The sequence below is a fragment of the Solanum pennellii genome, chromosome 3, assembly GCF_001406875.1.
Source record: "Solanum pennellii chromosome 3, SPENNV200".
NCBI classification, from domain to species: domain Eukaryota; kingdom Viridiplantae; phylum Streptophyta; class Magnoliopsida; order Solanales; family Solanaceae; genus Solanum; species Solanum pennellii.
Window position 1 is genome coordinate 8,092,270 of NC_028639.1, and position 16,099 is coordinate 8,108,368.

At 35.1% G+C, this 16,099-nt stretch overlaps 1 pseudogene; it reads right to left on the reverse strand.

Annotated features, from left to right (window-relative positions):
• Window positions 1-5,487: 5,487 nt before the first annotated feature.
• LOC114076395 lies at window positions 5,488-13,525 on the reverse strand (annotated as a pseudogene).
• Window positions 13,526-16,099: the final 2,574 nt, after the last annotated feature.

Below are 16,099 nucleotides of genomic sequence, written 5' to 3' on the forward strand. Positions count from 1 at the left end.
GTAGCTTCGGAGGCAGCTTTCAGCGCGGCAAGATTTCAAATTGGAGACCACAGATATTCGTTAGCAGAAGACAGCCTGGAGATATCAGTGTTATTTAGAGACTGGATAAATGCTGAGCGTAGAAATCAAGGACTTCCAAAGTTAGATAGTCAATTTGAACTTTTCATAGATTCAGCTATTGGATGTGGTAGTGATGATGGCATCGAAATTCAAGATCGTCAACGAGCTTTACCAAGACCAGAAGTTGATCACAATCAATCCCTAGCTGAGTTAGAAAGAGGATTTACGGGACTATACAACTATTAGTATTACATTCGAGACATAGTTGAAACAGAACCCTTCCTAGAAGGTGGCTGCGTAAGCTATGTACTCTACTAATAGTTGTAAATTGAAATTGTAATTTGTTACAAATTTAAATAAATTAAATTGATATTTTTTAATTTTTGTAATTGTTTTATCCTTATTTTAATTTACTTTTTTAAAATTACAAATTTTATTTATTTAATATTTACAAGATACAAGTTATAAATATAACTTATAAAATAAATATTAATGAATATAAGTAATAACTTATAAAGTATAAACTTCAAAAGATTTAAATTTTGAAAACTTTATTAGATTACTTGCAAACTTAACAATAATCAAAAAAATTAATAAAATATCTTTAAAATAAACTTAAGTTAAAAATTATAGTATAAATTTAAAAACTATTAATTTATACTTAAAAAATAAAAAAAAATTATATTTTCGTAATTTAAAAAATATCGTCCCGTTAATCCCGTCCCGTTCCATCCCGGTCCGTTCCGGTTCATTCCGGTTCCGTCCCGATATATAGTGGAACGGGACGGAACCGATGAACCATCCCGGTAATTCCGGTCCGGTTCATCCCGGTACCGGTCAAAATTCCGGTCAACGGATTCCGGTCCAATCCGGTACCGGTTCATTCCGGTCCGGTGACCCGGTTCCGGTCCGTTGACCAGTCTTAGTCTATCTATATAAAGATCCTTCTCCTGAATCATGTTCAATCCTTTTTAGGATACCCTCAAAGAGCTTATGTGACTATGTGGAGCTTGAGGTTCCTCAAGTTCTGATTGACCCTTTGCCGAGCAAGTGAATCATGCTGATTTCTAAGACGCTTTCTTAGTGTTGGCTCAAGCTATGACAACCCTAGCAAATAGAGAGACCATTTCTCCCGTGAACCAAATACGGGTACGACGACAATAAGGATAAGGGACTTCATTAGAATGCATCCTCTAGAGGAGTTCCATGGTTCCAAGGTGGATGAGGATCCTTAAGTATTCATTGATAAGGTGTATAAGATAGTGAGAATATGGGGTTGTCTATGGTTGAGAAGACAAAATTGTCACTTACTAACTCAAGGGTGTTTCTCAAGTTTGGTTCAACCAATGGAAAGAAGACAGTGTGGTTGATACAGGTCCTCTTGATTGGGATAAATTCAAAGGAGCTTTTCTTGATTGTTTCTTCCCTCTTTGAGATGAGAGAGGAAAAAGTTCTTGAGTTCATTAATACCCATCAAGACAATATGAGAATAAAAGAGTATGCTTTGAAGTTTACTCAATTGACTCAGTATGCTCCAACCATGGTTTCCAAATCTAGGGCAAGGATGAATAAGTTTGTGTCGTGTGCATCCGAAATGGTGGTCAAGGAGTTCCATACCGCCATGTTAATTAAAAAGATAAATATCTCTAATTTGATGTTACATGTCCAATAAATTGAAGGGGAAAATCTCAAGGAAAGGGCAAGAGAGTCCGAGAGGGCAAGGATCAGTGATGGTGACTTTTCTCATTCTAGGTCCGACTGACATGGGTGTCCTCAATTTCAGAAGAAGTTTTTTTTTTTATTGTCAAGGTTCTTTCAATGTTCTAGCTCCTAAAATCAACAAAGCTTGGTTTCCTAAAATAAGCCTCATGGAGATTGTGGTAATCGGTCTTCTATATCTAGAAGATCATCCAGTAAGGGTAAGGATGGTAGACAAGATCAACAAAGTTGTTCTAGTTTAGTTTCTCCGAAGAAAAATAATATTTTTGCTCTTCATACTCGACATAATCATGAGGAGTCTCTTGATGTGACGACTAGTATGTTTAAAATCTTTCACCTTGATGTTTATGTTTTGCCTGAGTGCTACCTTATCGTTTGTTACTCCTTATGTGGCCATGAGACTTGACGTTGGTCTCGAAATTCTTTCTAACTTTTTTCATGTCGCTACTCCCGTTTGTGATTCTGTTGTTACTGAGAGAGATTATAAAATTGTCCTATTTCTCGTATAGAGTCAGTCACTCATGCTGATCTTATAAAGCTTGATATGGTAGATTTTGATGTCATTCTTGGGATGACTTCATACATGTTATGCTTCCATATATTGTATCACTCGATTCGTCACATTCAAGATCTAGAATTAACTTATCATGTCATGGGACATGGGAAATTACATTTTTAAGGGTCAATTTTGTAACACATTGGATTTCAAAAAAGAAAGGACTACATTAAATTGTAGCACTAGGTTCAAGTCTACGAGACTAGTCTATGGGTCGTAGACTAGTCTTGAAGAAAGGGAGAAAATAATTATCCACAATCTAGTGACCTTTTCTCTTTATCAGACACACGATAATGATATGTCAAGCATACAAATAGTTAAGATACAAGTAAGCTGACATGTACATCGACACTATAAAAAGCGAAAGAAAACCAAAATTCTTCTATTTATGAAAGCAAAATTCTATCATAGGCGGAACATTTAGACAAAAACAAAAATAGTAAAAAATTCTAATGCCATTGCATCACTTTCCCCAAAAGCACTCCATTCTTCTGCAAAAAGAGATGACAAAAGCAAGGTAAAATGAAAATTAATAAGTTGATGCTAATAAATGTTATAAGAACCAACAGAAATCTTGGATTACAAACAAATTAGAAACCAATCGAGATTACAAACAATTCAAAACTTCTCATTTTCAAAAATTGAATTTTAGATCTCTAGTCTAAAACTCTCATTTAATAAATCAATTAATTACATACAATTAATGTCTGCATCTTCAATTTCAAACACTTATTCCCATACCAACACAAAACAGGAAAAAAAAGACTGAGAAAATTTGACTCACCATTTCCACAAGAAAGCAAAAACGGAGAAATGTTGCTATGCAATGAAAATGAATAGTCAAGGGAGGTGGGGTGAGGGCTGAATATATACTAATACAAGTGATTGTAACAATCTTTGTCTTCAAATTAGGGTAGAAAGTTAATTGATTACTCCCTATGTGTTAATTTATACGTCTTACATTCCTTTTTAGTTTATTTTTTTAAAGAACATGCCATATCCCAAAAATAGGGATCATGATGACACCTACTAAAACCCACTAGTAGATAAGCTTAACCCTCAGTACAAAATCGAAAATAACAGGCCTACGGAGTTAAAGAGATACAGAGAAATAAAATAAAGCATTTCAAGAAGAAAGAACGAAAATAAGGAAATAGTATACATATATAAACCCTCAAACGAGGACAAAATACAAGATCCCACCCAGAACTTGGTGGGTACCGGTGCAAAGCTACTGCAAAAAGAGAATGCATACTAGACATAAATGAAAAAAATACACAAGTTATCTTGGAATATAAAAGACAAGCCAAAATCTATATACAACAAAATCACAAGAATCATCGCGGTCAACAAGTGTTTGGATCTACATTAACGAAAAAGATGCAGAGTGCAGTATGAGTATCAAAATAATAGGTACTTTTGAGGCGTCATAGGTCGACTGAGCTTGCGATTGTAATAACAAGATAACCAACGAGTAAAATAAGGTAACAGGGAGAATGTAAAGGCATAACTAACATCTTGGAGTCTTATTTCAGAACAACTAGTCCTTCAAAGGATCTTACATTGGAAAGAATTATAAGAACCAATAGTTCCCAAAATCTTATATCATAATGGCCACACAAGCACCTAAACAACTCTTGGAATCTTACGTTGGATTAGTTTTACAGATGCGAAGCCTATCTCAAGTTCATACTTTGGAATAGCCACTATACTTGCAAGCCCATCTAAGAATATCACTTTAGATCACTTAAAACGGAAAGAGAAAAAATGGGGAGGGTTCTGAATGAGTCTAGGTAACCACTCACCAAAACTAACTAACCATAGATACTAAAATGGCTATCCGAAGGTCACATCCTTACTTGGAAGGTCATATATAACCCAACATCAACTCCAAAAACTGTCCTCGTGGATCCGAAAATCAACCTCCAAAGCAACTCTAGCCCAAACCTAGAAGAAGGCTTCTCAAAACTAACACTAAGGTCATTCTAGTCTAAGCTCAACTCACATGCGCAAACAGAATTCAATAAACCATGGATATCTCGATCATTACACAAAAATAACCAAAAAATGAAAACGTAACAAAATTATGATTTAACCCCAGAACGTGCTAGAAATCATCCCCACCATAGCTAACTAGCATGCTAGCATATTCACAAAAAGATCTATGGATAGTAAGGCGTAGGCTACCTCGAAGCCAATCACACACACTCCAAAATCTCTAAATTGAAGCATTTCCCTTATGAGGAACCTATGAATGATGGGATGATATCATAGTAATGACCCTCGAGTTAATACGGTCATTTTGACACCTAATTTGCAATAACTAAAGACAAAACTAAAACAAGCCAATAATAACATTGTGGGGACCCACGTGAGGAATCAAAAAATTGGTTCCATCAATGGATCCTTACTAGATGAAGGATCTTGCGCCAAGAAAATAGGTAGAATTTGAGCTTCGAAATTCCCTAAAACATATCATGCATTAAAACTTTGATGATTAAAAAAAAATCAAAACAAAAAGGATCTGAGGTAAACTTACGAATTGAATGTGCCAAAAATGATCCTACAACGTCCCAAAACACTGCCCCAAAGTTTGGTCAACCCATATGTTATTAAGTCCAAGAACGTCGTTGAGGCATTGGTCAACACAAAATACATCACCATGAACTTTTTATTACCGTAAGGAGTACTGTAGACTGTGTTAGGGATGTGCTCCCCCCTAATCCTTAGTTGATAGTAATCAAATCTCACATCAATATTAGAAAACATAGAGACACCTTGAAGTTTGTAAAAGAAGTCATCAATACGAGACATAAGGTACTTATTCTTCATTGTCACCCTATTCAGCTGCATGTAAACATTACACATTCGCACAAACCCATCCTTTTCTGTATAAACTAGACATGAGCACCAGAAGGTAAGACACTCACTATAATAAAGCCTTTACCCAAAAGATCCTAAAGTTGAATATTGAGATTTTTAAGTTCAATAAGTGCCATACGACATAGTGGAATAGAAATGGGACAAGTGCGCTACTCAAAGTCAATATCACACTTCGGAATTAAGAAGGCCAAGAAGGTCCGAAGGAAACACATCTTTTTTGCACTCTTTTACAATAGGAACCAAATCGACTATAGGGCCCTCTACTAAAATCACAAACAAATGCAAAATTGGCCAAGCACCCACTGGATACTACTCTTTGACCCCTGACATAAGAAATAATCCAGTCAGTGTGCGGATACCAGAACCATTCCACACGATTAGGGGAACGCTAGGCATGGCTATAGGTAAGGTGATAAGAAGTACATGTCTAGAATAACATCAAAGTCAAGCATTTAAGGCAATATAAGACCAACCCATGTTTCACACTCCTTAACTGTCACCACACAAGCTCTACAAACCTTATCTACTATTAAAGAATCACTGATGAGAGTCGATACACCCAACATAACTAATAAAGCCTTAGAATGCAACTCCAACCAAAGATCAAAATAAATAGATACGTACAGATAAGTATATCCTAGATCCAAAAAAGCAAAGGTTGGCAGGCAACAAATTGAGATCGTACCTAGATTCCCTGAATTTGAAGCCTCAGCCTCCGACCTACTAGGAAGCACATAAAAATTCCCAATGTCCACTATCACACTGGCTCTAGATCTCCCATCTAGTGTACCCATGTAAGTACCTCTTTAAGCACCTAGGGGACAATCCCTACAACCTTGAGCACCGCCTTTACTTGCACGCACCACAACCCTGCACCTAGGTAATCTCTAACGTAGTGGCCAACCACACCACAATCATAGCAACCTCAATTTTCTCAAGCTTTATAAGGAAAACTATCTGATCCACAATCCACCCAAGCCTCTACAACCTGAAGGCTAGAGCGAGGGCAGTTCGTCTACAATACCCCAGGGGCTTATAAGCATGCTGACCTTTGTCCGAAAAGCCCCTATTACGAGATTCAGACCCATTGTAGCTGCCCTAAAAGTGAGCCCTCTTATTGTTGTTGTCACATGCCTCACGATAAAGATCCAACATAGTTCGAGAGTGCTTAACTACATCCAAAAAGGACCTACTTTTTGATGTCAGGGATTCTGTAGCAATTCAGAGTAGGTGTCTCAAACCTTGAAGAAATATAAAACTCTTTCCTCCTCTATGAGAAGAATCATAGTTGGATGTCTGGAAAACTTATAAGAAATGTGTCTCATACTCTTACACTAACATGGTGCCGTACTCCAGCCTAGACAACTGATCACTAAATTTTACGTTGATATTGCGAGAGATGAACTTGGCTAAGGAGGCCTAATAAAAATGTACCCAAGTTAGGAGAGGTTATCCAGTTGTCTACACTCCATACATACAAATGCCACAACTACTTGCAAATCAGTCTAGCTGATAAGCCATGTAGTCTACCCTCTTGAATCAACAAGGAATTGTGTGTATAATTGATGATCGCAATTAGTCAAGAACTTGTGAGCATCCTCACTTGTAGTCCCTAAAATCTTTGGATGAGACAATCTCAAAAATTAGCTAGCATATTTTTCTCCTTAAGTTACATGCATATTCGACTACCATCGGCTGAGCCACCACAGGTTTTGATGGTACCTCTACTAGGGGTGCCACAACGACATCGTGTGCTCCTACACTTTCTGGGGTCTGCTGCATACACCCGAACATTGCTAGAGCTAAGCGATGATCGTATGTATCATAATGCAACTGCAGGCCTAGGTGGCGGTTGGGTTGGCATTGGGCCCACTAGTTTTGGAGGAGGCTGAGTGACTAGATCAAAGGTCAAATACCTACCGTATTTTCAGGGGGTGTTGCCGCTCGTGCACAACCTTAGGCCGACCTCTATCTCTACCCTAATTGGACTCTATTTGTTGGATCGCCCCTAACTGCGGCACCTCATGTGAGCTACATTTTTGAAACTAATGACAATTTAGAAACACACAAGACTAAGGATGTACGATATAGAATCAAATGAAAGAATCTTTTTAAAGATGACCAATAACCTCCCGAGATAGAATACAAACGTCTCCGTACCGATCCGCAGGACTCTAGTAGACATTAGCTTTGCACTATCTTCGTTGGTGACCTAGGACAATGATACCAACTTGCCACGATAAAAAAACTAGGTCATGATAATACCTACTAAGACCCTCCAGTAGATAAGCCTAATAATTAGATTTAACAGAATAAGCCATAGGATCATAAATATCAAAAGCGGCCTCCATATTTTTGACTAACCTACTAGTTGTGCTAGAGTAATAATGTATGTATTATTTATTACGTGAAATCATACTGTGAGGAATTTGATCCTCCCTACAACCACACAAAAGCAAGAAATCTTTCTTGATGAAAATGGACTCTCTTTGGAGGCAAGGGCCCTATTATGCATGAACAAACTACAACTAACCAACTTTTAGAGAAGGGTGAAGAAATATTTATGCTAGACTTTGATCCTCCCTGATAATTCAGCGAGGTATTGGTTAGCATTCTAGAAATTGAATGTATGTTATGCAATCAAACTCTAAAAAGGCTTCATCTATCTCATGTATATGTAGCCGTTTTTGTCTATCTTAGCTACCTTTAAGGTTTGATCTGTCTCTAGTATTCTTTTGTTTAAATAATACACATGGTAGGGTTTGGGTTAAATCAGGGGCAATTTATGTATTAAAATTGGGTCACTGGAACCCGTGGTCATCCGAATAAACTCGATATATTACTTGTATAATTATTAAAAAAATATTAAATAATAGCTTGTGAACCTATTCTCAAAGTCGCTGGATGGTTCACTGTTTTGCCAGTCAGATTTTAACACCAAGGTCTTGAGTTTTGATCGCTTAGTTATTGTTATTATAATTTTTTTGATCTTAAAGGTGCACCCATTTTCTTGAAATCCTAAATTCGCGATCTGGATTAAACCCCTTTACCATCATGGAATGTACGGAAGGGGAAAGCCTGAGTCGATGAATTCCGTTTGTTAAAAAAGGAAAATAAAGAAAGAAGGTCATGCAAAAGCATTGGTTGGTAAGTACTACTTCTTAATCTAGTAAATACGTATGATATCACTGATTTCTCTGTTTAACTTTGTCAACTTATAAAATAAAGGCTTTAATCCTTATATATATATATATATATATATACCTTGATACAACGGGGTTCATCCGAACCCCCTTTCGACGGAAAATTATACTATTTATACATAGTTAAAAATTTATTTTATGTATATATAATAGATGTCAAACCCCCTTCAACTAGTTCATGTGTCTATTTCTATAGATTTTGAACCTCATTGAAAATTCTGGCTCCGCCACTGAGTCTATATATATATATATATAACCCCTTCGTCTATTGCGTGTGTCTATTTCTACGAATTTTAAACCCCTTATTAAAAATTCTGACTTCGCCACTGCACTATATACGTATATACAGAATCCATGCCAAGTTATTTCTTTGGATACTTCTTATAATCCCCTCTTCTCCCATAGTAATTTTGTTTATGGCATTCTTAATTGGATAAGACCCCTCCATTGCAATTCCACATTTTCCAGAATTTGTGTCTTCTATATTCCTCTCCATTTTGATGTAGCCATCTTCCCCCCAATTAGTGCCCCATGAGTTCCTCACGATCCAATAGTCCACTCCGTTTTCTGTGCCATAGCCAACCACCACCACCCTGGTCCAATTGCATTCCGCAATTTCCAGTAAATATGCCCTGACAACATATAAAGACGTATTCAAGATTTTAAGTCAACAAATGCAGATTATAATAAATATTCAATATGATTTCACATATAAAATTTTGAGATAGATAAAATATACGAAAACTTATTACTACCTCGAAGAGTATCTAGGTTGGTTTCCAATAAACTCTTTGACTTTAGTATCACTAAGCAATTTCAAAAAAGAAAACAACAAGACAATAATGGTAGAAGCATACTTAAATATATTTTTGGTGGTAGTCATTTTAATATCAAAATGCTGGATTGCAATATATTAGTGGACATAAAACTTAAGAAGATAATAGTGTCATTATTCATTATGACACTTCTCATCTTTTGCTAATACTTTTCGTTTTTCGAGAGATAAATAATTTTAGTTTGAACGAGAATTTGTGCATGAAATCTTCAAATTTTTAAAATTAAATTTATATATTTGGAAGCTGCATAAAAATAATAAGTCACAATAATTGATAGTTCTAAAATATTTAGAAGATCTATTAAAAATTTATAATAAAAGATAAATTTGTTTGAATCTCAAAATTCAAAAAGTATCAAATAAAATGAGACAAGGGAGTATTTATAACTTTCTTGACATTTACTTGTGAAAGAAATCCTACACACATATATAATATGTTTTATTTCATCTGTTGTATAGAATGCCTTTATCTGTTTTGCATAATATATCTCCTTTTGAGGTACTATTTGGGAAACAACNTTAACAGCTGTGCACATTATCAATAGAATGCCTTTATCTGTTTTGCATAATATATCTCCTTTTGAGGTACTATTTGGGAAACAACCTGATATAGCATACATGAGAATTATGGGGTGTCTATGTTATGCTACAAATACACAAAAGATAGATAAGTTTGGTGCAAGAGCAATTAAATCTGTCTTGATGGGATATGGAACTACGCAGAAAGGCTACAAATTGTATGATCTTGAACATCATATTTTCTTCATCAGTCGAGATGTGATCTTCACTGAAAATATTTTTCCTTTTCAGTCTGATTCTACAGATGTTTTGCAGTCTCATTCTACAGAAGTTTTGCATGATACTAACTTGGAGTTTATGGAAGATAGCCAAGCAGAAATTTCTATGAATGCCAATGCTGTTGAAGATTACACAGCTCCTTTACCTGCAGTAGAGACTGCTTCTACCTATAATGTGCCAGGAGAAGAAGGAAATCACATTGATAATCATGTTGTAATGACACAGAGGAGGTCCAGCAGATCAAGCAAGGCTCCATTATGGCAGCAAGATTTTGTTCTAACAAAATCAGGGAAATCTAAACACCAGTCAAATTGTTTGTACTCTATCTCAGATAACATTGATTATAGTGGTCTTTCAAGGTCATATCGATGTTATATTGCCAACTCTTCAATGGAGAAAGAACCAAGTACTTATCATCAGGCTATGAAAGATGAAAGGTGGGTTCAAGCTATGAAGGAGGAGATTAAGGCACTTGAAGACAATAAGACATGGGAACTTGTTGAATTACCTATTGGAAAAAAGGCCATTGGTTGTAAATGGGTGTATAAGATCAAGTACAAAGCTGATGGACAGGTTGAAAGGTTCAAAGTTAGGTTGGTGGCTAAGGGTTATAATCAAAAGGAAGGATTAGATTACCATGAAACTTTCTCACCTGTTGTTAAAATGGTGACAGTGAGAACAGTGTTATCTGTAGCAGCAACAAAAGGGTGGAATGTTCAACAAATGGATGCTTATAATGCTTTTCTACAAGGAGATTTAATGGAAGAAGTATATATGCAATTACCTCAAGGATTTCAAGCTGATGAGAAAAGAAAAGGTCAAGGTCTGGTATGCAAACTGATTAAGTCTCTTTATGGGCTTAAGCAAGCCTCAAGACAGTGGAATGTTAAGCTAACAAATGCCTTGATTGAAGCAGGTTTCCAACAAAGTCATCTTGATTATTCTCTCATGACCAAGAAAGTTGGAAATGACATTGTAGTTGTTCTTATATACGTGGATGATTTGCTTGTGACAGGAAGCAGCTGCCAACTGATAGAGGAAACAAAGCAGGTTCTAAAGGATCATTTTAGAATAAAAGATCTTGGAGATCTTAGATTTTTTCTAGGCATTGAATTTGCTAGAAATTCAGAAGGAATATTAATGCACCAAAGGAAATATGCATTAGAATTGATTTCAGATTTGGGGTTAGGGAGTTCTAAACCTATGTCTACACCTGCAGAATTAAATCTGAAACTTACTACACCTGAGTTTGATGATTTAGTTGGAGATACATCTGATTCACTCTTATTAGATCCTGGTGAATATCAAAGATTAGTTGGGAGGCTACTATATCTTACTCTCACCAGGCCAGATATATCTTATGCAGTTCAAAGTCTCAGCCAATTCATGCAGGCTCCTAAAGTTTCTCATATGAATGCTGCCCTCAGAGTAGTAAAATATGTTAAGCAATCACCAGGATTTGGGATATTATTGACAACACAATCCAATTCCACAGAGTCTCTTCAGGCATATTGTGATGCTGATTGGGGATCATGTGTTAGTTCTAGGAGATCAATTACTGGTTACATAATCAAGTATGGAGATTCTCCAATATCTTGGAAATCAAAGAAGCAGTCTACTATTTCCAGAAGTTCTGCTGAAGCAGAGTACAGGAGTCTGGCCTCCACTGTTGCAGAGATTACTTGGATCATTGGTTTGTTCAAGACATTGGATGTACCATTGGTGTTACCTGTTTCACTGCATTGTGATAGCAAAGCAGCTATTCAGATTGCTGCTAATCCAGTGTTCCATGAGAGAACCAAACACATTGATATTGATTGTCATTTTATTAGAGAAAAGGTGTCAAAAGGTCTTGTTGTCTTACAATACTTATGCTCATCTGAACAGCCAGCTGATGTCCTAACTAAAGGACTAAGCAAACATCAACATTATCATCTTATCTCCAAGCTAGGAATGAAGAACATCTTCATATCTTCTAGCTTGAAGGGGGCTATTAGAGATTGTAAATAATTAACTAGATTAGTTGATAGTTAGTTGATAGTTAGTTAGGATATATGGAGAAGATTCTAGAAGATGGCTTTCTTGTAAATAAGTCACTTAGTACATGTATATATATATGTAGAGTGTAATACATTGTAGTTGAACTGATCAATAATAAAATTGTGATTGCTTCTTCCTCCATAATTCAATTGTGCAATCAGATTCAGTTTCCATCAGAAAGTATCATGTTGTAAATGAAAATAACATAGTATTGTATTTAAATTTTAAGCTAGGTTAATGAAGTGAAAAAGAGATGAGACAAAAAAATACTACTTTGTATTGTAAATTTAAACTTCATTCAATGTAAAAGAGAATTATTTTATATTGAATGAATGTGTTCTTTTGATGGAGCTTTAAAATTAATATTTTATTCGAAATTTATTGAGTATACGACGTTGTTAACAAAGTTATTTACTATATATAACAGTGAAAAATTTAAGATTATAAAAATGTTATGAATATTTACCGAAGAGTAAAGCTGAAAAGCCCTGCCGGAAGCTTCAATGTGCTACAGCCATGTCAACTGCTTTAGTCATTTGCTGCCACGTCTTCATAATCATCTATCCTCACAACCTTTGCATTCTTCTGTCATATTTCAAATTAAATTTGTCACTAAATTTCATCTACACATTCGAATTATGGTCTGTTTCACTTAAGACAGTGGTTAAATGTTCAATTTGAATTGAAAATACTATAATTTAAATATCTAAATGAAATTTAGTGATGTACTACCCGAACAAGATCATATTTGTGGTGGATGCCGTCATAAATTTTTTGTGTTTTCAACGCGCTTTTTTATGTGCACTATTTAAAAGAATCACTATTTTTCCAATAAAAATTGTTGAGTAACTATTTCTGCAGAATTTTTCGATTGAATCGATCATGAATATCTATTTCCCATCATGTATTTTTCCAGTGAGTTAATTCAACGAGATACGAGCGGAAACATCATATATTATAGCACAAATTTTTCCTTAAGTCACGGTGGAAAAAACTTTTGTTTCTAGTAGTGGTGCGAACATGATTCTTTTGATAAGCAAAGTATGCATGTGGAGATCCATTTTTTTATAATGGATGACAGTGTGCCTCGAATCCAGGTCTCCTGTTTATCCTGATATCACATTAAAATGTCAGATCAAATAATCTAAAATGTTTAGCTATTAGGAAGAATATATTTTTTGTTAATATTTTTTTTTTTAAAAAAGGTTATATCCTACCCTTATAGCTAGTATAAGAATATTGACTCGAAAAATAATAAGTATAGTTACCACAACACCCCTGGTCCTTAATAGGAGCAACTGCACCTTTCTTCCTCCAATCAATCGATTCCGGTACATGATTGCTAGCCCGTAAAATGTAACGATGGCTAGCGTTCTTAGAATTGACAAGACGGCGCCTAGCATCACTCTTTGTGCCCAAAAACACCGTCATGTATTCCTCGTTCGTGAGATCAACAAACCGGTTCAATCCTAGCACATACATCTAAAAATAAAATCTTAAAGACAATTTCTCACACAATTTTTCAAAATCTTTAAAAATCTCACACAATTTTTAAAAAATAAAAATGAGTAATTATTCCTTAAAGACAAGAAATTAAATGAGATTCATTTATCTTTTAAAGTTAAATTTCATCTCTATTTTTTTTATATTTATTTTAATAGTATTTGACCTTTCAATTTTTCATGTGTCTTTTCATGTTTCCGTAATTTTGTTCTATAAATTTAACTTTTCCAAGAAAAACTTTTATTTACTTTTCCTACAATTCTTGTGTGTAGGAGCTCTAAAATGTATTTCACTCATTAAATTTTCTTTCTTTCATCTTCTAATAGTAAATTCTTTTTTTATTCTTCATTTATATTTTAATATATAAAATTTCTCTTTTATTGTTAGTCACACATAGTTTAATCTTCTCAATGATATTTATTCTGAGCAATCTTTTTACATTCATTAATTACTCTATAGAGTGTATACTCTATAGAATGTATCATAAGGTGGGTTTTTTCAATTATTTCATGTGCCTTCTTTGGTTAGATTTCTCCTCCAAAAAGAGTCTACTTCAGATAAATCAATTCCAATATAATTGAACACTTTTTGTATTATTGCTAACCTAGCAGCATATTCACTTCTTTTAGTATAATATCTATTTATGAAAAGTTTTTGTTGCAATAAAACTCAAATTCAAATATAAGTTGATCTATGCATGCATTTGCATCTTTGAACTTTAAAATGTAAACATGGACTATGTTTAGAGCACACAGGTTCATAGTTGACATGTGTTCGTGTAGTTTAAAATTGTATGAAATACACGTGCGTTGCACGTGTTCGAGAACTAGTGTCCATATATACATCAAGTGGAAGGTTTAGGAATATAATTTTTTGTAACCATTTCTAAATAATTACTTATTGTTCTGGGGAAGTAGCTTAGATTAAAACAAAAAATAAGCGTATAAAGAAGAAGCCTGCAGTATAACGGAAATAGAACAGAGAATGTTATATCTAAAAACTCTAGTTTACAACAATTATGCAGCAGCTATATAGACTGTGCCACTAACTTGAACTCCTGAAATTACTCTACTAACGTACTAAGACTCCTATCTAGGTAGACTTCCTACGAAATAGGAACTGATTTATTTGACTTAGTAAACTAAACAAGGCAGAAGTAAACATTAAAAAATGACTGTTAAAATGCACTAATTTTTAACACTCCCCCTTAGTCCATGCTTAATGTCAATAACTCCAAGAGCAGCCCTGAAATATTCAAACTTAGGCTTTATTAAGGCCTTTGTAAATATGTCCGCGACTTGCTCATTTGTAGAAATTCCTTTCAAAATAACTTCTTGATCCAACACTTTCTCTCGAATGAAGTGATGACAAACCTCTACGTGCTTCGTTCGACCATGAAAAATTGGATTTGATGCAAGCTTGACAGCACTTTCATTATCACATCTAATTTGAATGGCGTAATCAACTTTGCACAACATCTCTCCTATTAGTCTCTTCAACCACATACATTCTTGTGCACCCATAGTTGCGGCTACATACTCAGCTTCAGTGCTACATAATGCTACCACTGGTTGCTTCTTGCTGCACCAAGATACCATTGCTGAACCAGTATTGAAACAATATCCTGAAGTTAAAAGCCTATCATTTACATCTCCAGCCCAATCTGCGCGGTAAATCCATTGAGTATAAAAGGTTCATGTCTTCTATACACAAGACCATGATCAAGTGAGTCCTTCACATAACGAAGAATTCTCCTTGCTGCATCAAGGTGTGAACTTCTTGGACACTGCATGAACTGAGAAATGATTCCAACTGAGTAAGCAATCTATGGTCTTGTGATAGTTTAATAAATTAAACTACCAACAAGTTGCTGAAATTTTTTGACATCTTTTAATGGCTTTCCTTCTGCTTTCATCAACTTTAGATGTGGTTCCATTGGAGTGGCTTTTTCTTTCGATTCCCCCATGCCAAAGTGCTGCAACAATTTCCTCGCATATGTCTTTTGAGAAATAAAATATCCTTGATCTGTTTTTTCAACTTCCTGACCAAGAAAACAGCTCACTTCCCCTAAATTCTTCATCTCGAATCTAATCGAAAGATCATTTTTCAACATTGAGATTTCAGCATCATTATTACCAATAATGATCATGTCATCCAGATATAATAAGACCATCAGATGCACATTTGGTTCTAGTTTAATAAATAGACTAGAATCAGCATCGGAAATTTTAAAACCACAAAATAAAAGCATTGAGCAACTTTACCATATCAAGCACGTGGTGCTTGTTTAAGGCCATACAACGCTTTCTTTAATCGGCAAACATAATGAGGATACTGCATTGATACATATCCTTTTGGCTGCTCCATAAACACTTCACGATCCAATTCTCCATTAAAAAAAGCGTTTTTTACGTCAAGCTGCCACAACTTCCAGTTCATAGATGCTCCAATTGAAAAATTGGTTCTTACAGTTACCATTTTTGCAACTGGACTGAATGTTTC